Source organism: Saccopteryx bilineata, chromosome 5 (genome assembly GCF_036850765.1).
Source record: "Saccopteryx bilineata isolate mSacBil1 chromosome 5, mSacBil1_pri_phased_curated, whole genome shotgun sequence".
NCBI lineage: Eukaryota > Metazoa > Chordata > Mammalia > Chiroptera > Emballonuridae > Saccopteryx > Saccopteryx bilineata.
The window spans coordinates 226,134,258-226,157,873 of NC_089494.1; the positions used below are offsets into that span (position 1 = coordinate 226,134,258).

The window sequence follows — 23,616 nt, forward strand, 5'->3', positions numbered from 1 at the left end:
GGCCTACACAGAGGAATAAAGAACCGACGGAGCTAAGTCCATGATGACATCCTGAAGCCACCAGATCAGCCATGGGCTACCAGGGCTACCAAGCCCACGCATTTTATTATGTGAGACAAAGTTCTCACTTGCTTAAACCGCTGTCAGGTTTTTTTTTTGTTTGTTTGGTTTTTGTTTTTTTTGTATTTTTCTGAAGCTAGAAATGGGAAGAGACAGTCAGACAGACTCCCGCATGCGCCCCACCAGGATCCACCCAGCACGCCCACCAGGGGCGATGTTCTGCCCACCAGGGGGCGATGCTCTGCCCCTCCGGGCGTCGCTCTGCTGAGACCAGAGCCACTCTAGCATCTGGGGCAGAGGCCAAGGAGCCATCCCCAGCGCCCGGGCTATCTTTGCTCCAATGGAGCCTCGGCTGCGGGAGGGGAAGAGAGAGACAGAGAGGAAGGAGAGGGGGAGGAGTGGAGAAGCAGATGGGCGCTTCTCCTGTGTGCCCTGGCCGGGAATCGAACCCGGGTCCCCCGCACGCCAGGCCGACGCTCTACCGCTGAGCCAACCGCCAGGGCCAACCGCTGTCAGGTTTTTAATTACACACAGCTGAATATATTGATCACATGGACCCTACACTCGAAAAACATGTTTAAACTCCATGATCCTCCAATAAGAGGTCAATTTTTCAAAAAAGAAAGAGCGTCTTTTCTGAAATTTATTTTGGAGGATCGCAAATGCTTTTATTTATACAAGAAATGATTTGGAGACATGCAGAATGGAAAATGCCTCCAGTGGTCAGTTTACACAGGAAAGAATCCTTTTTGTGAAAATATTTAATGGTGTGTTCATTTAGTTTCATCCCTAGGCTCAGTGCTAGTCACTGAAGATGCCACGAATAGAATCCAACCCCTATCCCTCAGAGGCTTATAACCTGGTGCGAGAAGCAAATAAAGGACAGGCTTGTCCAGTGCCATGAGACAGACACTGTGATGGCACCGTCAGGGCACCGGGCGGGAACAGGTGGGAGGCAGAAGGGGTTCACGGGGTCACGGGCAAAAAAACCAGCATATTCTCTTCAATCATCTTAGCACCATCATTTCTCCTCTAAAATGAATTTTTAAATCCTCCTTAGGATTATTTTTTAGTGAAATAATGTGGAAAAATATCTTCCCATGGTTCTAATGGAATCCTTCTGTGATCACTAGAAATATCCCACGGGAAAGAACTTAATTTTTTTTCAATTAAGTCTTCAAATGGCTTTTGCAAACTAGAAGACTTAATGCCTGTCGTCATCTCACATTACATTTATTTTTCATTTGCCAGTTAAAACTGGTGCAATTGTGTATGTTGACTGACTTCTATTTTAGCACTTTGAAAAGATCAACAACTATAGATAATTTTTATTCTTCAACACACTCCAGAACAATACAGTAGACTAGAACAATCAGACATTAAATTCTGTCAAATAAAGAAGATAAAGACAAAAATTGAAAAGAACACAGACGAGAGACTAGAATTTTCATTAATATGGAGACAATTAATTGAACCAAACTATTAGAGCAAAGTGACAGCAATACAGGGTGTCACACAACCCCCAGACTCTAACAAACACACAGGCCTACTTTCCAGTGTTTAAATTTGTTTGTTTCTAGGATATATAACACCTTTACTTGCAATGAACATATTTTCAAACCAAAAATTGATGGAGCTTAATTGCTGAAATTGAAACTAACCAAAAAAACCCCCAAACAAACCACCAATAATTATCCCAATAACTACCATGCCTGACCCCCACCTTGCAAGAAGAAACGGTAATCCAAGAGAGAGTAAAAGATTGTGTTAAACAGATTTTAAGCAACATGGTCTAAGTGCAGTTTCTATTTTATCCCATGAGTGTCTGTTTTTTCCTCAAAGAAAACAAAAGGCTTTTGAAAAGCTTTGGATACCCAGAACCAATGGCAGGCTGTCATGTATGCGAAGCTAGTGCTCCCTCTAACCATGAGTCCTTCCATTGCTTTTGATCACTCCGTCTCTTACCTTGTCCAGTCCATAAAACATTCACTTCTCTGGGTAAATTAAACATTTAAAACTTTCCAAATGGCTTACATTTGAGGAATTAGTTTTCACTTTTTTATTTGCTAGCTTTCCTTTTTTATATTTGTGTTTCCTTTAATACCAAAGTTGTACCAACAAGTAGTTTAAATAAAGACTCAAATAGTTCTACATGGCTCATTAAGCAAAGCAGCAGTGCCTTCCCCGTCCCGTCCCGTATATGCCACTTTCCAGAGGCAACCACATTATAATCTTTTCAGTTGATTCTTTTGGCATTGACCTCCACATCTTCAAATGGAATGGACTGTTGCTACCCTTGATTTTTTTAGTTATAAAGGTTGAACTTTTGACTTTCTATTACGGAAGTAACCCATCTCTCTAATTCACACCCACATACCCACACTTCCCATCCTCCCACTATATGTATATTACCATTTTGTATGGTTCTATATTCAATGCCTACACTGTTACTACTTAATTGCTATTTACAGCTTAGTCATGTGGAATATCAATGGTTATTTTCTCTTTTCTTGAACAATCCTATTCTCACCCTAATCCCATCTAGTGGGATAAGTGCCTATTTATTTTTTTAGGTTTTTTTTTTTAATGCATTTAACACCAATTGTTTCATTCATTGGTCAATTGATTTTTGAGAGAGGCAGGGAAAGAGTGAAACAGGAACATAGAACTGCTCCTGTGTGAGCCCCGACTGGACCGGCAACCTCCACGCTCCAGGACAATGTTCCCACCAACTGAGCTGTACAGCCGGTGCTACTTATTTTATTTATTTTATTTTATTTAGTTTCCATTTTTGAGAGACAGAGGAAGGGAGTGAGAAGGGAGGCAGAAGGGAAGCATCCACGTGTTGTTCCGCTCCGTCGTGCTCCCATCGATGGCTTTCCCGTGTGTGCCCTGGGTCGGGGGTTGAACCTGAAACTTTGATGTTAGGACAACACTCTTAACTGACTGAGCTAACCAGCCAGGGAAAACACCAATTATTTTGAAAATTCTCCATAAATTGTTTAAATCTTCTCTTAATGAGATAAATAAAAAAATTCTGTCAATTTCACCTACTTGGAGAAATGGCGCCTGAAGATTTTCTAACGTCAAATTTGGGCTGTTTCGCTCTTTAGGCTACTGTAAAGCCGCCGTCTTGAGGTTTTCCTTTACCACCATCTGGGGATTCCCTTTACCTCACTTTGTTTAAATCCACTATTTCTTGCTTTCCATGTTTTTTTTTTTCTTTTTCACATTCTTTGAAGAAGCGTATCTTCAGGTAACATTCCGAGAAGTAAAACTTTTGAGACTCCGAATGTCTGGAAATATATAATATTTATTCCATCTTCATATACTGTTTGCCTAAAGATAGATCCCAAGGCTGAAAATACTTCCCTTAGAAGTTTGAAAGCATTGTTTCATTTCTTCCTGTGCTCTATTGCTTTACTGTCTGTGTTTTTCAACAGTGCTATTAAAAAGTGTGATGCCATTTTGATTCTTATCTTTGGATATGTAACCTGTGTATTCTTTCCCCTTCCTCAGAAAGCTTCTTTTTATCCCACATATTTTGTAATGTCACACCAGTAAGCTTTGGCATGGGTCCACTTGGAACATATATATTGTGCTGAGTGCTTACTGGGCCTTTACAGGATGGAAACTTGTATCTACAGTCCTGTGATTTTCTTGACTGGTGTCTTTGCTGACTTTCTCTTTTCCATTTCTCCTTCCCTGTAGATTTCCTGTGATTGGGTCCTCTAGTAATGATATTCTGATTTTCTTGTATTTTCTATCTTGTTGTCTTTCTTCTCTACTTCCTGGGAGTTTTCATCAATGTTAGCTTCCAAACCTTTTTATTACATTTTAAGATTTATCTATGGTATTTTAATTTTTTTTAAATTTGATTTTTTATTGATTTTAATTTGTTGTGTTTACACAGTTACAAGTGTACCCCTGAATATATCTCCCTCCTTCCCTCCTTGTTCTTCTTTATATCCCTTTTGCCCCTCCCCCCACCACCTTCCCCCTTTTCCTCCATTCTTTACTATCCTGCCCTCTATCTCTCTGTGTTATGTGTATATTTATACTTTCACTAATGTCTTTCCTTTCTTTCTTCCCCTTTCCCTCTGGACTCTCTGACCCTTTCTCTGCCTCTCTTCCATTCCTCAGTTCTCATTGTTCACTGGATTCCTCATATGAGTGAAGTCATATGATTATATTCTTTCTCTGCCTGGCTTATTTTATTTAGCATAATAGACTCCAGGTCCATCCATGTTGCTGCAAAAGGTAAGATTTCCTTATTTTTCGTGGCTGCGTAGTATTCTATTGTGTATATGTACCACTGCTTTTTAATCCACTCGTCCACTGACAGACACTTGGGCTGTTTCCAGATCTTGGCTACTGTAAACAATGCTGCAATAAACATGGGGGTGCATTTCTTCTTTTGAATCAGTGATTTGTTATTCTTAGGATATATTCCTAGAAGTGGGATAGCTGGGTCAAAAGGCAGTTCTATTTTTAATTTTTTGAGAAATCTCCATATTGTTTTCCACAGTGGCTGCACCATTCTGCATTCCAACCAGCAGTGCAGGAGGGTTCCCTTTTCTCTGCACCCTCGCCAGCACTTATTATGTGTTGTTTTGTTGATGAGCACCATTCTGACAGGTGTGAGGTGGTATCTCATTGTGTATATTTGATTTTTAAATAATTTTATATTTACATAAAAGTGGAAAAAATTTTACCAGTTCCTATATACTTTTCATTCAGCTTTCCCTAATGTTAACAACCTATATAACCATAGTACAATTATTAAAACCAGGAAGTTAACATTAATATATACGATTATCTAAACTACAGACCTTGTTCACATTTCACCAGTTATTAATGACCCTGTTCTGCTCTGGGATCCAATCCAGGACCCCACACTGAATTTAGCTGTTGTGGCTCCTAAATCTTCCCCAAGCTGTGACAGGGCCTCAGTCTTATCTTTTCATGACCTTGACACTTTGGATGAATACTGGTCAATTATTAGTATTTTGTATATTCTCTCAATTTGAATTTGTCTGGTTTTTTTTTCCATGATTATATTGAAGTTTTGCATTTTTGGCAAAAATATCAGAGAAGTGATATTGTGTCCTTCACAGTGTATCCTACTGGGGTATTAATATCTTGTATTGTTGGTTGTGTTAATTTTTGACCACTTAGTTAAGGTGATGCCTGTCATGTTTCTCACTATAAATATATTTTTCCCTTTGTCATTGAAAAAAGGCAGCAGGCAAGCAGGCAACTAAGCTAACTATCCCATTTTGACCAAAAGTAATTTGTCTGGATTAACTAGTTACTGTTTTTCATGCATTTCATATCAAACAAAAGAAAAAGACATTTTTTTTCTTTGAAAACTTCAAAAATAAGTAGTTCTCCAGAGCAGCGGGACTCTGAGCATCCTGGGACCTAACACAGTCTGGGGAGCCACATACAGTGCTTATGACTATGGTCCCTTTTGTCAGATGAGACGGAAAGTTTGGCAAGCAGCTAGCAATGGCCTAATGTTTGAATCCTGACAGTCAGAGATGTAGGTGCCTCCCTGAGGAGAAAAGAATTCATATACAAATGTGTCAGTTACTGGCCTACAATAGCATCCCCATCTGAACCAACACTCCTTGCCTCCCAGCAGGAAGTGCCCGTCTCACCTTCCCTAAGCCTGAATGAGCCCCTGGGTTCCATGATCTGAAGAGGGATCTCAAACTTGGAAACTTCATAAATGGAAAAAACAGCTCATTTCACTACAAGAGGTGGCCCTGAACAGAGCAAAGGGGCTGCCAGGTTCCGGTGGGCCCCTGGGAGGTGAAAGAAAGAAAGAAAGAGAGAGAGAGAGAGAGAGAGGAAGGAAGGAAGGAAGGAAGGAAGGAAGGAAGGAAGGAAGGAAGGAAGGAAGGAAGGAAGGAAGGAAGGAAGGAAGGAAGGAAGGAAGGAAGGAAGGGCAAGTTGGAAAATTGAAGGAAAGAGGAGATGAAGAAAGTGTCAGGTTAGAAATAAGAAGCAAGCACAAACGGAACAGCAGTAGCTGCAATTTATATGCCATTGTTCTGAGTGCATAATAAACACAGTAACGACCTTTAAGGTAGGTTCTGCCCTTGCCCGCATTATATACAGGGGAAAATGGAGGCACCAAAAAGGTAAATAACGGTTCAAGGTCACACAGAAGCGGCTGGTCCAGGACAGAATCCCAGGCAATTCCACTTAGGCATTAATGCTCTTTAAATATTATATGTATAAACTGCTTCCATTAGAAGTTCATGTGTGTGGTTGGCAAGTTTCCGCAATTACCTCTGGTGCCATCCAAGGTGTTACTCGTTCTCTCAGATGCATAGCCTCAGCGGACATAGAGCTTGGCCTTAAATACGCCTTGCGCTTTTATGTTTGTGCTTTTCCACCAGGACAACCAGCACAGTTCCACAGTACTTATTAAATATTCTCATGTTCTCGTACAACCTAAATGAGATCTGATTATTAAAGCCCAAGCAATAACAAAGAAACCAAGAAAAATAAAAGAAAAAAAGAAATGATTTCCTTCACTGCATTCAGATAAGCCAAGCTAATATTTGCTTTAGGGAACTATGTGACTTGCTCTGACTATAAAACAGCTTTCTTATGGCTAATGAGAAAATTTCCACACAGCTAACACTGAAAAGCTTTGCAGATTGGAATAAACCAATCTTGCCGGCCTTGGAACTTTCTAAATATATTATTCAGATTGACAGGGTCAGAAAGGTCAAGAAAACCACAGATCTCCCTCAATAAGAATGAGTGCCTTTCAACATTAGCAGTCTCCATTGTTTAGTTTTATAATTCTTGAGAGTAGGAGCTATTTGTGAGACACGAACTCCCTGTCTCCTCTTACTGTGTTCTCTCAGCTGTTTATGTTGTATAATTCTGAGGCTCCCCAGGCCCTTCCCCAACTCCTGCAGAAGTCTAAAGGACAGAGAAGATCTGTCATGAGGATGTGTGGCCTGCCTGGGAACAAATGAGATTATAAAGAGCTTTAAAAAGACAAGAAGCTCAGACTTCCAGGGCCATGTGGCCTCTGTATCAAGGCCCCTGAGTAGGATATCAGAAAGGACGCTGCCCGGAAGAATGCCCTGTGCACCATTTCACCTGGGTATGAAGGTCCTGCCACGGGAGACCAGGCTACACAACAGCGTCTTCAATACCCACCCAGCGATGTTCCAGATGGCAGGTTTGAAGGAGGACAGGAGCAAGTAGTCGGAATAAGAATCCTGAAGAAGGTTAGAAGTCACAAAAAGGGTAACTTATGCCTGGCCTGTGGTGGCACAGCGGATAAAGCATCGACCTGGAACATTGAGGTCGACGGTTCGAAACCCTGGGCTTGCCTGGTCAAGGCACATATGGGAGTCGATGATTCCTGCTCCTCCCCCCCTTCTCTCTTTCTCTTCTAAAATAAATAAATAAAAATCTAAAAAAACAAAACAAAACAAAAAGGATGACTCAGAGACCCAGGGATGGGTCTGCAGAGTAGCAAGAATGGTAAGAAGGGTGTAGGAGTAGATGTGATAAATATCCAACAGACACCATAGACATTTCACATTTCGAATTATATTCCAGCAATCTGCAGACTCAAAGACTTTTGACAAAAAACAAAGGTATTAGAGGTTAGAAAGGATGTCTCTTCACTGAAAAAGACACACAGTCTTGCTATATTAAATGACATTGGATAATAGTAATAACAATAGCATAACTAACTATGTTATGTGGGAGCTTCTTATGTGGGAGGCTACAAACTCACTTATATCACCTGGTCTAGGCCTCACACAACCACATGGGGCAGGTCCTTTCATTTCAGCCAGTGGGTCCTGTTATTTCATTAAAAATGAGAAAAGATTTAACTCTGCACTTGGCCCCAGCCACTCCGCTTCTCTGAGGAAGAGAGCTCTGCAGAGGGAAGCTAAGAGCACACAGATGTGGGGGAGAAGGGGGAGACGAGGGCCCGGTCCAGCAGACAGGGTTAAGCAGTCTGACTTTCCAACGAGCGACGGGTTTTCAATAAGGAGGTGAGGGTGAGGGTTTTCAGAAAATTCAGATATGACAAAATCACGTGTGTCATCCTCACATACTCTAATTTAACTCTTCTGATCAGTCAGGTTAACCCTGAACCCTGCTCTTAGCAACACAAAAAAGGTAATTCATCCAAAAGCAAGTTTTGACTATTTGGTAAAGTAGAAAGAACAGTGGCCTGGGAGTCACTCCCATGATGCTCAGTTATTGTCTGTTTGGGGACCTTCCACAAGTCACTACATTTCTCTAGCCCCGTCTGCTCCTTTGTAAAATGAGGAGGGAGACACCTAGGACCACCCACTCAGTCCATTCTGGCTCTGGGACTCTAATTAGAAAGAGAGGGAAAAAGACTGACTTTACAAAACCCAAGTGGCCAATAAACGTGGGAGAGCCAACACTACTCATTCACAACCGAAAGTAAAGTGCATTAGACTGGCACCGAGTCCTCGCTGGCAAGGATGTGGAGCAACAGGAACCCACACTACTAAGTAGGAGTGTAAGTCGGTACAACCACTTTGCAGAACAATCTGGCAGTATTCGAAAAGACTGAAAATGCACACAACCTATGACATAGCAATCCCACCCACACATACATACCCGAAATAACTTGCACACATATGCACAGGAAATATATAAAAGAATATTCATGGCAGTCATTTTGGAACTAGAAACAGCCTAAATATCCACAAGAGAATAGGGAAATGTAGTCTATTCACAATATAAAAAACTAAATAGCAGTGGAAATGAATGCAATGGAGCACTATATACAGTAACAAGGAGGAATCTCAAACAAAACTGAATGGAGTAAAAACAAATTGAAAAAGATACATTTAATAAGATACTTTTTACATAATGTTATGTGTACAATGATACTATATATGGTTTGGTAATACATTCATTTTTTAAATAGAAATATATATTATATATACACATAGATATTATATATAAAATACATACATAAAAGTTATAGAGATATACACATATATATACACATACATATATATTATTATAAAATGCTAAATTCAATATAGTACTTACTTCTGAGAGAAAACAGGGAACTATGACCAGGAAAGGGGCTTTAATTCGATTGGTAATATTTTAATAGCTTAAAGTGGGTGGTGGATACATAGGTAATTATGTTATTCTTTATGCTGTTTTGTATGTGAAAAATATTCTTAACATGGAAAAAGAAAGGACAGAAGGAAGGAAAGAAAAACACGTTGTTTTCTAAATCTATTTTGCCAAAACAAGAATCTGATTAGGCCCTGGCTGGTTGGCTCAGTGGTAGAGCGTTGGCCTGGCATGCAGGAGTCCTGGGTTCAATTCCCGGCCAGGGCACACAGGAGAAATGCCCATCTGCTTCTCCACCCCTCCCCCTCTCCTTCCTCTCTGTCTCTCTCTTCCCCTCCCGCAGCCAAGGCTCCATTGGAGCAAAGTTGGCCCGGGCGCTGAGGATGGCTCCACGGCCCCTGCCTCAGGTGCTAGAATGGCTCTGGTTGCGACGGAGCAATGCCCCAGATGGGCAGAGCATCGCCTCCTGGTGGGCATGCCGGGTGGATCCCGGTTGGGCGTATGTGGGAGTCTGTCTGACTGCCTCCCCGTTTTCAACTTCAGAAAAATACAAAAAATATATATATCAGTATTTGGGGAGCACAATTCATCCCATAACAATAGGAAATAAATCTTCATACTGACAGGCTTGTGGAAGGAGGTAGCAAAATTCATTACTAATTTAAATTTATTAGCCACTCTAATAGTAACTGTTTACTTCTTATCACTAAAATATCATGCTTTTTCAATTTCACACAGAGATGAGGATAAAACTGAGACTTAGGGACAAAGACAAAAGTGAAGTGGGTACCAGGGAGAAGTGAACATGGGGAGGAGGAATGGGACACCGGGGGGGGGGAGGGTATAAAGAAAAACAAATATAAAGTGACAGAAAAAGATCTGACTTTGAGTGATGGGTGTACAACATAATGAACAGCTCAAATGCTATAGAAATGTTCACGTGAAACCTATATACTCTTATTAATCAATGTCACCCTGTTAAAGTTAATTTTCTAAATAAATTTTTTTTTAAAAGTCATCCTTTTTTCATAATTAACCTAGGAACAATGATTAGATTTAGCTATTTATGCTATTCCAGCAAGGTTAATGCTTTCTGATGTTGAAATTAAATAATGATTTTTTTTTCCTTAACAAAAACTCATTCATTTTCTAGAAATAATCTATAGTTGGGAAAACACCACACAACCGATTTCCAAGGACTAACATCTGATGCCAAAAATGACATATATATGATTACTCCAGCTTATTATTTCAATAGGCTCTGCTCATTGAGAGACATCACTGCTTCAGAGTGCATAGCACTGCTTCAGTCCATAGCAATACATACAGTATTGTACGATGTACAGTGGGCCAGTTTGTCCCACTTCCAGCATGCTGCTCACTCAATTTAGCCCAGTGAGTGACAAATTGAACCTTGTTGGCTTGGCCTGTGGAAGTCTCAATGTCTGCTAGCCCACACAGAGCTGCTTTTCTTTTTTTTTTTTTTTACAGAGGCAGAGATAGACAGGGACAGACAGACAAGAACAGAGAGAGATGAGAAGCATCAATCATCAGTTTCTCGTTGCGCGTTGCGACTTCTTAGTTGTTCATTGATTGCTTTCTCACATGTGCCTTGACCGTGGGCCTTCAGCAGACCGAGTAACCCCTTGCTGGAGCCAGCGACCTTGGGTCCAAGCTGGCGAGCTCTTTGCTCAAGCCAGATGAGCCCGCGCGCAACCTCGGAGTCTCGAACCTGGGTACTTCCGCATCCCAGTCCGACGCTCTATCCACTGCGCCACCGCTTGGTCAGGCAGAGCTGCTTTTCTTGAGCCAGTAAGTCATAGGAAAGAGAGCCAGGTCTCATTAGGACAAAACCATCAAAGGACGCTGGGAATCATGGAAACTGGCCATTTCTGAAGAGTCAATATGCCAAAGCCTAAAATGCCCCATGTGGGCAGCTGGCAAATACTGTTCCTTAAGCCAGAGACACATCTATTTTTAACTCAGGGAAACTTGTGGTTTTGGCCAAGTCATACCTTTCACCCAAGGCAGGTGAGTACATCATCAAGGCATGTCCCAAATGCACAGGTATTTATAAAGTCTAACTTCATTTGAAAAAATAAAGGAGCCAAAGGAAACAGAGAACATCGAATACTAATGTCAGATCCTAGCCCTAAAAAATAAATGGTACAGTCTTGAATAAGATAATCTCCAGCGAACAGATAAAAGTCCACTCTACTCAAAGTTTTCCATGTTGACTCTAAAGGTACCTACAATACTCTTGAAAGATAATGGTCCAAGTTCTTCAGAAAGACTTTGATGATTCAGACTGAGGTCCACACAATTACCTATACCTTCAAATGAAACTAAACAGCAACCAGTTCCTCTATGCAAATGTTCTTTCTAACATCATTAACACTCAGAAATTCAGCATAATTCATGCTGTTTACCTTGATCAGGAATATGATATCACTTATATGTGGAATCTAATCAACAAAATAAACTAACAAACAAAATGGAAACAGAGTCATAGAAGTGGAGAACAGACCGACAGCTGTCAGAAGTGGGGTGTTGGGCGACTAGGTGGAAAAGGTGAAAGAGATTAAACAAAGGCAAAAAAACTCACAGACACAGACAATATGTAGGGACTGCAGGAGGGAAAAGGGGTGAGGGGAGGTGGAGGAGGGTAAGGGGGCCTAGATGGTGATGGAAGGAGACCTTACTTGCAGTAGTGAACACACAGTACAATACACAGATGATGTACTGTAGAGTTCTTCACCTGAAACCTAGATAAACTTATGAACTCATGTCACCCCAATAAATAAATAAATAGATAGATAGACAGACAGATAGATAGATAGATAGAATCACTACTCGTAGTAGGAACATGTTTAAACATGGAGGTCTCCTAGGAAACAAGTTGTTGACTCTTGGGAATTACCCTGTTGACACCTTAAGTTTTTGTTATTATTAAGTGAAAGAAGTGTTAATTATATCAGTTATTCAAAATGAAGCAATCATGCTCTAAATCTGTGACAACAAAAATCATTCTTAAAGTGTTAGAACAAGCCTCTGTATTAATATTCTTTTTAAAGTTGACCACACTTTGTAGAATTTCCCAAGACAATAACACTTACTTACATTTTTACCAAAGTAGCATAAGTATACGCATACATAAGGAGTTAACATTAAGCTTATGTCATCATATGTGAAAATAAAAAATTGATGCAGATTTTCCAACCTGTCCAGAAAACCTCAAGTCCTTCACGCTTTTCATGATCTGCTTATGTGCCAGCTAGTTTTACTTCAATTTCAAAGCAACTTTATTATGTTCTCACGTGCTACAGTAAAACATTCAAGTCAGTGTGCAAAGCTAGCTTAAAGCACCAGAACTTCAAACTAGAAAGTCTAAATTCACTGGATTTGCCAAAGGCATTCTGAAAAATATTTTAACGGACCAGCAAAACACAGCAAGACATTATGGTTTTAAACTCTTTTTGAAAACTAACCATACATATAAAAAAGAACTGTTTTCACTATAGAGTTCCTTTAGAGAAATTTAAGTGTTGATTTATAGAATATTAACAGCTGGGGTGAGATAATTCTTTAAAATAACTGCCAGCTAAAAATCAAATCAAAAACAAAAATGTCACTTCTCTAAAATCAGTAACAGCAACTCCTCCAATGCAATTTCCTATCACTTCCTTTTTTCCCCCTCTAAGTACCTCTGTCCTCAATTCCTTGACCATACTGTACTTGCAAGCCGTTGATTTGAAGGGTTTTCATCCATCACTCACTATTTTCTTTTCCTCTAATATCTTCTTAGCCAGCTTAGATCCAGAATCCATCATAATAATCACTTCCAGTTACACACCTTTACCTCTCTAGCCTCTCTTCTCATTCATCCTATTTACCTATCGGAACACTAAACCTAGCTAAACCCAATCCTTACCTCCTCCACAACAGTACAAGTGTTTTTGAACTTGACTAGAGAAAGACATTCAACTAGATGAAGTGGTCCCATTTTCAATTCATGACTGTGAACCTCAAGCAGCAGAGCCCCCAGTGTGATCTGACAATCCTACCATATTATCCATTCTTCCACTCTCCTGGACCACTGTTCCATACCTTGCCCCTCCTTCCTCAAACCTCTAACAGGGCCTCCCCACACCCTAACTCTAGGCTAAAGGAGTAGAGGCAATCAACTTCTAAAGCCTTCACACTGCATCTACTTACGTGCCTGCAGCTGGTCCCACATACAGTGTTCTCTCTTTCCTCCTATTACTGTGGATGTCTGCTTCCCTAAGGCCAACCCTCCCACTCTGTGCACTAGATCCCATCCACTCTTATCCATCCAAGTGGAAGGCTCCAGCAGCTCTCCTTGCTTCCCCTACATCATTAGTTTCCCACTCACCTTAGGCACCCATGGGCTTGTATGGGAACATATAAACATGCTATATTTCCCATCTTAAAAAACAACAACAACAAAAAAACCTCTTGACTTTTGTTTCCCTTTACAGTTTCTGTCCCATTTCTCTGCTCCACATTACAGAAAAACTCAAAAAGTTATCTCTATTTGCTGTCACCAATTCAACTCTTTCTATTATCATTTAAACCTCTTCTAATCAGTTTGCCACCACCACCATTCCACTAAACTGCTCTTGTCCGTGTCCCCGATGATCTTCACACTGGTAATTCCAATGGCCAGTTCTCAGTCCTCATCGTTCTTGACCTCTTAGCAGCACTGGAGACACTGGATTATTCTTCCTTTCTTGAAACACTGTCTTCTCTGGGCCCCAAAACTTCATCATCACTACCTCACTGGAGACTTCTCAGTCTCTGCTGAGTGCTCCTTATATCCCAAGTCTCTAAAGATAGATGTGCTCTTGAGATCAGTCCTTGAACCTCCTCTTTTCATGATTTAGACTCATTTTCTGGGTAACTTCATCCAATCTCATGGCTTTAAACACCAACTACATGCTGATGTTTCCCATATGTATATTTCCAACCTAGATCTCTCACTGCTCTTACCCAAGTCACTCTACTTCTTCAGCCACATGGTCTTGCTGTTCCTTGAACAAGCCAAGCACAGCCCCAGCTCAGTGCCTTTCCACAGGCCCTGTCCTACGCTTGGTTCACTCTTTCCCATAGTAGCAACACACTACCACCTCCATTTCTTCAATTCTTAGCTCAGATGTTACCTTCTGAGTGCCTTTTCACTGCTTTTCCTCTGTGGAAGTCATAGCCTGTTTCTCCATTGCAACTCTAGATAGTACTGATAAACTATATGTGCTTGATTTTGGTTTATTATCTGCCTCTCTCACGTGTAAGTTCAGGAAGGCAGGAATTTTTGTACACAATACATCCTCAGAGCCCAGAAGAGAGATTAAATATTGCTGAAGGAAGGAAGGAAGGAAGGAAGGAAGGAAGGAAGGAAGGAAGGAAGGAAGGAAGGAAGGAAATCACATATATGATTTAAACTACATATTATGTTTTTAATTTGATGTAGTCTAATATATATCAATCTTTTCTTTATCTATGTTTATTATGTTATGAATTTAATATCTTGTTTAAAAAATCCTTTCATAGCTTTATGTCATTTCTTGAGTAAGAAACAGAAAGTACAAATCATAAAGGAAGGAACTGATACGTTTCCTCATTTCTTCCTGACTAAAGACAACATAAATAATTTTAAAAGGCAAAGAACAAATAGAAGACCCAAAATATATAGAGACTTCCTTGACATTGGAAAGAAAAAGACAAAAACAAAACGCAATTAAGTAATGGGCGACACTGATGAGACAGTTCATGGAAGAGGAGGTTGAACAGGTCAGTAAGCCTAAGAAAGGATGCCCAGCCACACTGCTGGTCAGAAAGTGCAGGTTAAAGCAACTGTGAAATACCATTTCACATAAATAAAGTAGACGAAAGTGGAGCTAGCTGTCAGGTGTGAGTGGTGGTAAGGAGGCCGCTGTAGGGCAACTCCCACTTTCTTAGTGGGTGTGTAAACTGGTACACAAAATAAATTACATCTCTACTTTTATTACAAGAAATGTAATTTTAAGATTTCTGAAAGATAATTCTGGTAAGTGTATATAGAAAAGTGTACATGGAACTATGAAATACATATAAGTGAATATATGTATGCCATTCTATAAATTCCTTCTATATTTTCCAATGTCAACATTTCCAACTACATGACTGCAATAGCCAATGGATTAAAGTCTCAAATATTATTATGACGTATTAGTGAAGAAGGTATATGCTCTTGAGACACCTGATTCAAAAGAAACAAACAGTAATGGCAAGAAAAGATATATGTAAACCAACCCAGCTTTCACTGTTTCAAGTAGTTTTAATACTATTTTAAATCCCTCAGATAGTTAATAAAACAGTAAATCACTTTCTAACACTGGACTCAATAAATATTCTTTTTAAAAAAATAGTTATCTCTTTGGGTTTTATAAAAACTTTATTATTTTAGAGAGAAGAAGGGAGAGAGAGAGAGAGACAGGAACATCGATCTGTTCCTCTATGTGTCCTGAACAAGGATTGAACCGACGACCTTTGCATATTGGAGAATGCTCTAACCAACCAAGCTATCTGGCCAGGGCTCAATTAATATTCTTTGACTTGAATTAAAATTCAAGCAAACTTCTCCATGCTATAAAATTGACTTTTGGTGACCACCTGAACATGAAGCCAAATTCAGTCCTCCAAATACTTTAAAGTTTCCTTATTCAAACCAAATTACCATGACTGCCAGCATCCGGATCTGAAGCCCAGGAGCTGCTGGTCACAGTGCATATACTACTGACAAGGAAAAAGAGACCACCTCAGAAGGAAGACCTTTGTGTTTCTGCAAAAATAAGAGCCCTCTGACAGATAAAAAAAGGAATAAAAAAAAGTAAACTGTCCATAGTAAACAAACACAGAAACTACAGCACTACCCCAATGAGTACTCAATCCCCCATCAGTCTGAGTCCAAAGCATTGGCTAATCCATCCATATGAGCACTATCCAAGAGAAACAGAATACGAATCACAGATATAATTTAGAATTTTCTAGCAGTCACATTTAAAAAGTAAAAAAGAACCAGTGAATTTTTCAATCAGGTGTTTTATATAACCAACATATCAAAATATTATCAATATATTGTATAATCAATATAAAATATAAAAAAATCATATAAAACTAAAAAAGGAAGTTTTTACTTTTTTGTTCTTTCCTATTTGTAGTAGCCACCTTTAGTGCTCAACTGCCGCTACAGCTAGGGGCCACAGTACTGGGACAGTGCAGATCTGTACCTGGTGACGCCCATAGCAAAGAGACTGCTCCTCAGGGTCCAGTTCTAACAAGAACTCCCGGCCTCAGAGCTGGTGCTATGGGGAGGCGAGTTCCTGCACGCACCGCATTTCCTTCTTTCCCTGGGTCAGGTGCATCTACCAGATAATGTTCCCTCTTCAGTGATGCCTTCCCTGACCCTGGAATCCCTCCCCACCCCACACCCCCACTCACCCTCCTCCACAACATCCTTTTATGTTTCTTTCTGTTGTATTTTTCTGAAGCTGGAAACGGGGAGAGACAGTCAGACAGACTCCCGCATGCACCCAACCTGGATCCACCCGGCATGCCCATCAGGGGCGACGCTCTGCCCACCAGGGGGCGACGCTCTGCCCCTCCGGGGCGTCGCTCTGCCGAGACCAGAGCCACTCTAGCGCCTGGGGCAGAGGCCAAGGAGCCATCCCCAGCGCCCGGGCCATCTTTGCTCCAATGGAGCCTTGGTTGCGGGAGGGGAAGAGAGAGACAGAGAGGAAGGAGGGGGTGGGGGTGGAGAAGCAAATGGGCGCTTCTCCTATGTGCCCTGGCCGGGAATCGAACCCGGGTCCCCCGCACGCCAGGCCGACGCTCTACCGCTGAGCCAACCGGCCAGGGCCCCTTTTATGTTTCTTGATGGCAAATGCCCTTAACTAAATTATCTGTTCATTTATTTGTTCCCTGTTTACTGTCCATCACCACCCACCTAAAATTTAATCTCCATGACAACAGAACCTTTTCTGTCATCTTTTGTCACTGTTGCCGAAGCTCAGAACAGTGCCTGAAATGTAGAGAAGGTATTCAAAGAATATTCGTTGTATCAATGACTTGCTATAGCCAAAGGGCAAAAAATTCTCTCCACCAGCTAGGAAATGCATTTGACATAGAAACTATGTCATATGGAAGTTAGTTTCCCAGACTCAACCCCCAAAGTCTACTTAACCCAGAATGTAGCTGAAACCTGGGAAGAAGGAACAGAGCAGACGACAGTGTCAGCAAGTGGTTTAGTAGCAAGCAGATGCGCCTCCAAGGCCCAGTGCCCTGCTGTCACTTCCACTTCCTGGTAGCACCCCAGGACCACAGCAGGCCTTCTGTGTGAATGGGAGAATCCGTTCTAAGGAGACACAGAAATCAATTCTAGCTACACCGTGGGTTCAACGATCATTTGTGGGCTACCCTGGGACTCTAACTAACAATTAACACTGTATAAAAATGCTGAGACTCCGCCTGACTCCTTAATTTAGGTTAGGTCCCTGTGCTATACCTGTCTATATTAGAAAAAAAAAACTGCTCTGGGATCATACAACAGAAAGCCAACCCAATCTACCTTAGTCAAAAACAAACAAATAGCCTGACCTGTGGTGGCGCAGTGGATAAAGCATCGACCTGGAAATGCTGAGGTCGCCGGTTTGAAACCCTGGGCTTGCCTGGTCAAGGCACATATGGGAGTTGATGCTTCCAGCTCCTCTCCCCTGTCTCTCTCTCCTCTCTCTGTCTCTCTCTCTCTCCCTCTCTCTCTCCTCTCTAAAATGAATAAATAAAAAATTAAAAGGAAAAAACAAACAAACAAATAAATAAATAGGAAATTCACTGCAAAGATTCTGGGTACGGTATGCAGGTTGGGTCTCATAAAGAACTCCAATCAGAGACCCAAGCACTGCCAGAGCATTCTCTCCATCTCTGGTATCCATACCTCTGAGAATCGTATTCATTTCCTCCCACTCCTTTCCTGTGGCTTCCTGCCCTGCTCCAGGCCTCTGGCGACCCTGAGCTCCCATGCCTTCACAGTACTGTTTAGATGCCCACAAATTCCCTGGCCTTCCTGCCCTGCTCCAGGCCTCTGGCGACCCTGAGCTCCCATGCCTTCACAGTACTGTTTAGATACCCACAAATTCCCTGGCCTTCCTGCCCTGCTCCAGGCCTCTGGCGACCCTAAGCTCCCATGCCTTCACAGTACTGTTTAGATGCCCACAAATTCCCTGGCCTTCCTGCCCTGCTCCAGGCCTCTGGCGACCCTAAGCTCCCATGCCTTCACAGTACTGTTTAGATGCCCACCAACTCCCTGGCCTTCCTGCCCTGCTCCAGGCCTCTGGCGACCCAAAGCTCCCATGCCTTCACAGTACTGTTTAGATGCCCACCAATTCCCTGGCCTTCCTGCCCTGCTCCAGGCCTCTGGCGACCCTAAGCTCCCATGCCTTCACAGTACTGTTTAGATGCCCACCAATTCCCTGGCCTTCCTGCCCTGCTCCAGGCCTCTGGCGACCCTAAGCTCCCATGCCTTCACAGTGCTGTTTAGATGCCCACCAATTCCCTGGCCTTCCTGCCCTGCTCCAGGCCTCTGGCGACCCTGAGCTCCCATGCCTTCACAGTACTGTTTAGATGCCCACAAATTCCCTGGCCTTCCTGCCGTCGCTCCATTTCCAAAATTCCTGGAATTTGGACAGGTGCTCATTTTTCAACCAATCAACTGTGACCTCAACATTGGTTCAACTTGTACTAACAGTACCATATGGGTGAATCAGTTTAAGGGTGACTCCTAGAAAAGGGGTACCAGGCAGAAGACCTCACAGCTGTCCATTACAGTGCCCCTAAACCCTGCATTTCCCATTTTATTCTATTCCCCACACGTGAATATAACTACCTGTTTGAAGTTTACCTTTCAGATTAAGCCATAATAAGTTTAAGGAAGCCTGAGTATTTCTTAGTCTCTATTCTATCCTCTCACAGTAAGTAGTTTCTAAGAACAGAGATGCCCTTCAATACATCTCTGTTAAATAAATGAAACTGTTTTAAAATGAAAATTTAAGGTGAAGGCACACAGTAAATGTAAAACTCGTCATCAAGAACTTTTTATACATTAATGATAAGCTGAAACTCTATCAGCCCATGAAATAAATCCTCCTCCTTTTATAGCGAGGCACCTGGAGACTTCAACTGGGTATCCAGTCATGCAGACCATAAAATCCTAAAACACCCCCACCAATACTACTTTTTCCAATGATTCCTGGACACACACTAGCTAGGTTCCCTGTGGGCAGTAAAGCCCATCGGCGGCAACTTAACAGTAGACATTCTATCAAGAAAAGTGATAGGGCTCAGAAAAAAAAATCTGCAAAGTGAACCCTCGGGTAACAAAAGCAGCAACAGGGCAGTGAGGTAGAGGGAAGCATCGTGTGTACAGCTGAACAAAAGGAAGGATAAGAAGCCCTGTGACTGGAGCAACACAAGCTCCTTTCACTCAGAAAGTGACCCAATTTAGCTGGCACAGGAAAGCCGACTTCAAGTGAAGGCATGAGCTTTTCAAGGCATGTAAACTTCTACTCTCAAATTTTTATGGGACATTCTAAATGTTGCACTTTACTGGTGGTATAAAATATTAAGTTGATTTAATCTTTAAATTTCGAGGAAAGCATCTCTAGGTTGTAAAGAAGTTGAGGTATAATACTGTGAAAACACTACAATCGTTTGCCAGAACCTGGTCTCTGAGGTGTATCCACATGGGCAATTTCAAATGAGAAACTAAGTAATAGGTCCTATTCGGATAGCCCTTAGGCACTCCCACATGCACTAGACAGTTTGCGCAGTTATCATCACGCTCACGTGCAGAGGAGAAAGGCTGAGAGGGAATAAGTGACTTGGCATGGATCAGTTTAGCTGGAAACAGCCAAAGAACAATCCAACCCAGGACTTTGATACTGAGTCCATTGTGATTTCTACTGCCTCAAAAATCAGATGACAATTTGGATAAAAATGAGTATCTTTTAAATTTACAACTGCAAGTTATTGTTTCATTCCGCATATATAACTAGGTGTGCAAATACTGACAATATCTCAGTTTTCTTGCTACTCTAGCAATATAACACTGAGCGAGGTATTTACTGTTTCTTTTGAGCTTTAGTTTCTTCATCTGCTGAATGGGTAGAATAATGTCAATTGCACAGGGTTACCACAGAATTAAAGTGGAACCTGGCCTGTGGTGGCGCAGTGGATAAAGTACCAACGTGGAACGCTGAGGTCGCTGGTTCAAAACCCTGGGCTTGCCTGGTCAAGGCACGTATGGGAGTTGATGCTGCCTGCTCCCCCCTTCTCTGTCTCTCACTCTTTCTCTCCCTAAAAATGAATTTAAAAAATTTTTTTAAAAGAATTAAAGTGGAGGGAAGCTCTGGGATTCAATGAGAAACAAACAAGATTCCTCTGTCGTAAGGCAGACAGATACAACAAATAACAGAGAGAAGTGGTAAGAGAGAGGATGCACAATGTGTGAGCACAAATCGGGGCTGAGTTTGAAGTCCATGTCGAGTTAACCAGGAACAAAGGAAAGGCACAGGGAGAAGAACGGAAGTTTGAAAGAATGTGGACCGCTCCAGGCACTTGAGAATATGGTATTCCTAGAAAGGAAAGTGGACAAAAAGGGGTGAAGAAATGGGTCTGGAGAAGTGAGGGGCCAGGTTACAGAGAGTCACGTAGCACACTGAAGAGTTTGGATTTTATCTGGTAAGTGATGGGTTGCCCCTGAAGAATCTGAAGGCACGTGACATGTAACAGGTTTGAATCTTTGCTAGGGTACTGAGGGGAGGGTGGAGGTGTGCAGGACAAAACTAGACAAAAAGATGGCGGAGGGGGGTGATGAGGACCTGAATTAACAATGTGGTAGCAGAGTGTGCATCTGAACCTAACACAGACTAATTCTGAATATGAACTGCAATGGGAAAGCAAATTTTAAAAAATGATGTGGTAGCAGAGGAGGGATACAGAAGAGGAGCAGTTATGAGACAAAATCAACAGCACTTGCTGAGTGGCTGGGCGGGGAGGGGCAGGCAACAGAGACATGTCCGGGTGTAGGAAGATGTTCATGTCTTTGGCTTGGGTGACTTGGGTAACTGAGTTGGGGAAACGAAGAGCTTCAGGATTGGGGAGAAGGTTTGTGCACTTTGAATCTTGTGGTGTCTGTAGTTTTCCAGCAGCATCTGGCTGAGGGAGCGTGAGGTTAGGAGAAAAGGTTGGGATGGAGATGCCACACACACAGAGGTGACAGTTAACTCAAGAACGAACGCAACCGGCTCAAGAGAGCATGTAGGAGAAGAGGGTTTTGGGAAACGGCGGCAGAGGGTGAGCCCAGGGAGGCAACGACACAGGGAGGAGCAGTGAGAAGCAAGAGAAGGATCCGAAAAGCAGTAATAAAGCATTTCGGTGTGTCAATGGCCAACAGTCTCTGCAACAAAGACGTTCAGTGAGGACGGGACTGAAAAAGTGTCCGTTCCACTTATCAGTGCTGAGATCACGAGCGATCCTCCTGAAAGAAACAAAAGAGGCATGGAGGCTGTGAGCACCTTACTGCAGCGAAGGAGTGAACGGAGTGAAAACGTGGTGTTCTGCCTTCGCCAACGTGCTGCTGAAGGACAGAAGGTAAGTGTTCAAAATGGTTCTGGAATCAAAGCCCCGAAGTCCACGGTCAAACCCCATGACATTGATGGGAGCCAGGCCAATTCACCAACTGCATCAGCACACAGTGGGAAAAGGTAGGAAGAAATCCACTGGGCCCTGGCCAGTGTCTCAGTGGGTAGAGCATCGGCTTGGCGTCTGGATGTCCTGGGTTTGATTCCCAGTCAGGGCACACAGGAGAAACGACCATCTGCTTCTCTCTCCCTACTCTCTCCTTCTTCCCCTCCTGCAGCCAGTGGCTCCGTTGGTTGGAGCATCGTCTCAGGCACTGAGGATAGATGGGTTGATTGGAGCACTGGCCTCAGATGCGGTTTCCAGTGGATCCCAGTCACAACATATGCGGGAGTCTGTCTATCGCCCCTCCTCTCACTTAAAAAAGAAAGAAAGAAAAAAGAAACTCACTGGGCAGTGTTCAGAAGAGATATGGATGGACAGCTGCTGACTGCCATGGCAGCAGAGAAGAGGAGAACACAGGAGGGGCCCAGGTGGGGGAAGAGGCTGAGGGAAAAAGAGGAGGCTGGGGTGGGTGGACGGCTGCTGACTGCCATGGAGGCAGAGAAGAGGAGAAACACAGGAGGGGGCCCAGGTGGGGGAAGAGGCCGAGGGAAAAAGAGGAGGCTGGGGTGGGTGGCCCATTGCTTGCTCTTCTGACTCTTGCCCCCCAGGAAACCAGAACGCTGGCACATTCCAGTATCGGCTAAGGAGACTTTTGAAATAGAACTTTGGGCCATTGGTTTAAATGTGGATAACAGGATTCAACACTATCAGAAAGGAAAGATTGAGGTGGTTCTTACCATTCACTCCCCTTCCTCCCCCGCCATTTGCTGCCCCCCCCCCAGAATTCAGAGTTACTGGGGTCTGCCTGTTCAATAATCATTTCTTTGCTTAGGCCTCCAGGAGCAATAAAATGACTTTCCCTTGTTGTAAGCGAAAGGTCACATCTCCATCTGCAAAGAAAGCCGTTCCTCCGTCTGCTTCTCCTGGCAAGTTGTCTGCAATAGGAAATTTGGGGAGTGCCAGGATGGGTAAACAGCAGTAGACTGGAGAGCTGAAGAATGGGAGGTAAGAGGGAAATCAGATTTAAATCCAGGATATTACAAAAAGAAACTACCACGAGTACGTAATATTTAAAATAAAACAAAACACAAAGAAGCAAACAACCCCCTTGCCTCCGGGATCTGCCCTTCAGCCTGTTCCTCCGAGAACAGCACAGCGGAGAGCCAGAGCTAAAACTCCCCCTTTCATGCTTTCCTCTCCCTTTCTGTATGGAAAGGTCATCACACTAAGGGGGTGGGGCAAATCCAGCCTGCAACCTGCATCTGTGTGGCCCAGGAGCTGAGAGCGGTTTTTCTACTTTTTATGGGTTATAACAAACATGTAAAACCAAAGTAGAATATTCAACAGAAACCACATGTGGCTTGGGAATTCTAAAATATTTACTTTCTGGTCCATTCCAGAAAAAAGTAGTCAGCCCCTGGTACAGATGAAGACTTTGGTGACCAGCAGGGCACACATTCCTTAGGCCACCCAGCTGACCAGCAGCGGGCTCACACAGGAGTCCATTTCCTAGGCTACAGTCCGGGCATGCTCTCAACCACACTCAGCAGCCAAACAGACCCGCAAAAATTCCCACTTGAAGGTAAAAATAAAAATAAAGGAGAAAAAAGAGCCTTCAGGGTTTCTGAGAGAGCCACATAAATA

The 23,616-nt window shown here is 42.5% G+C and overlaps 1 protein-coding gene across 4 annotated transcripts in view; it reads right to left on the minus strand.

Moving 5' to 3' along the window:
• Nucleotides 1-23,616, minus strand: part of CRACD (capping protein inhibiting regulator of actin dynamics) — a 277,681-nt gene that overhangs the window by 204,639 nt on the left and 49,426 nt on the right. The window lies entirely within an intron of this gene.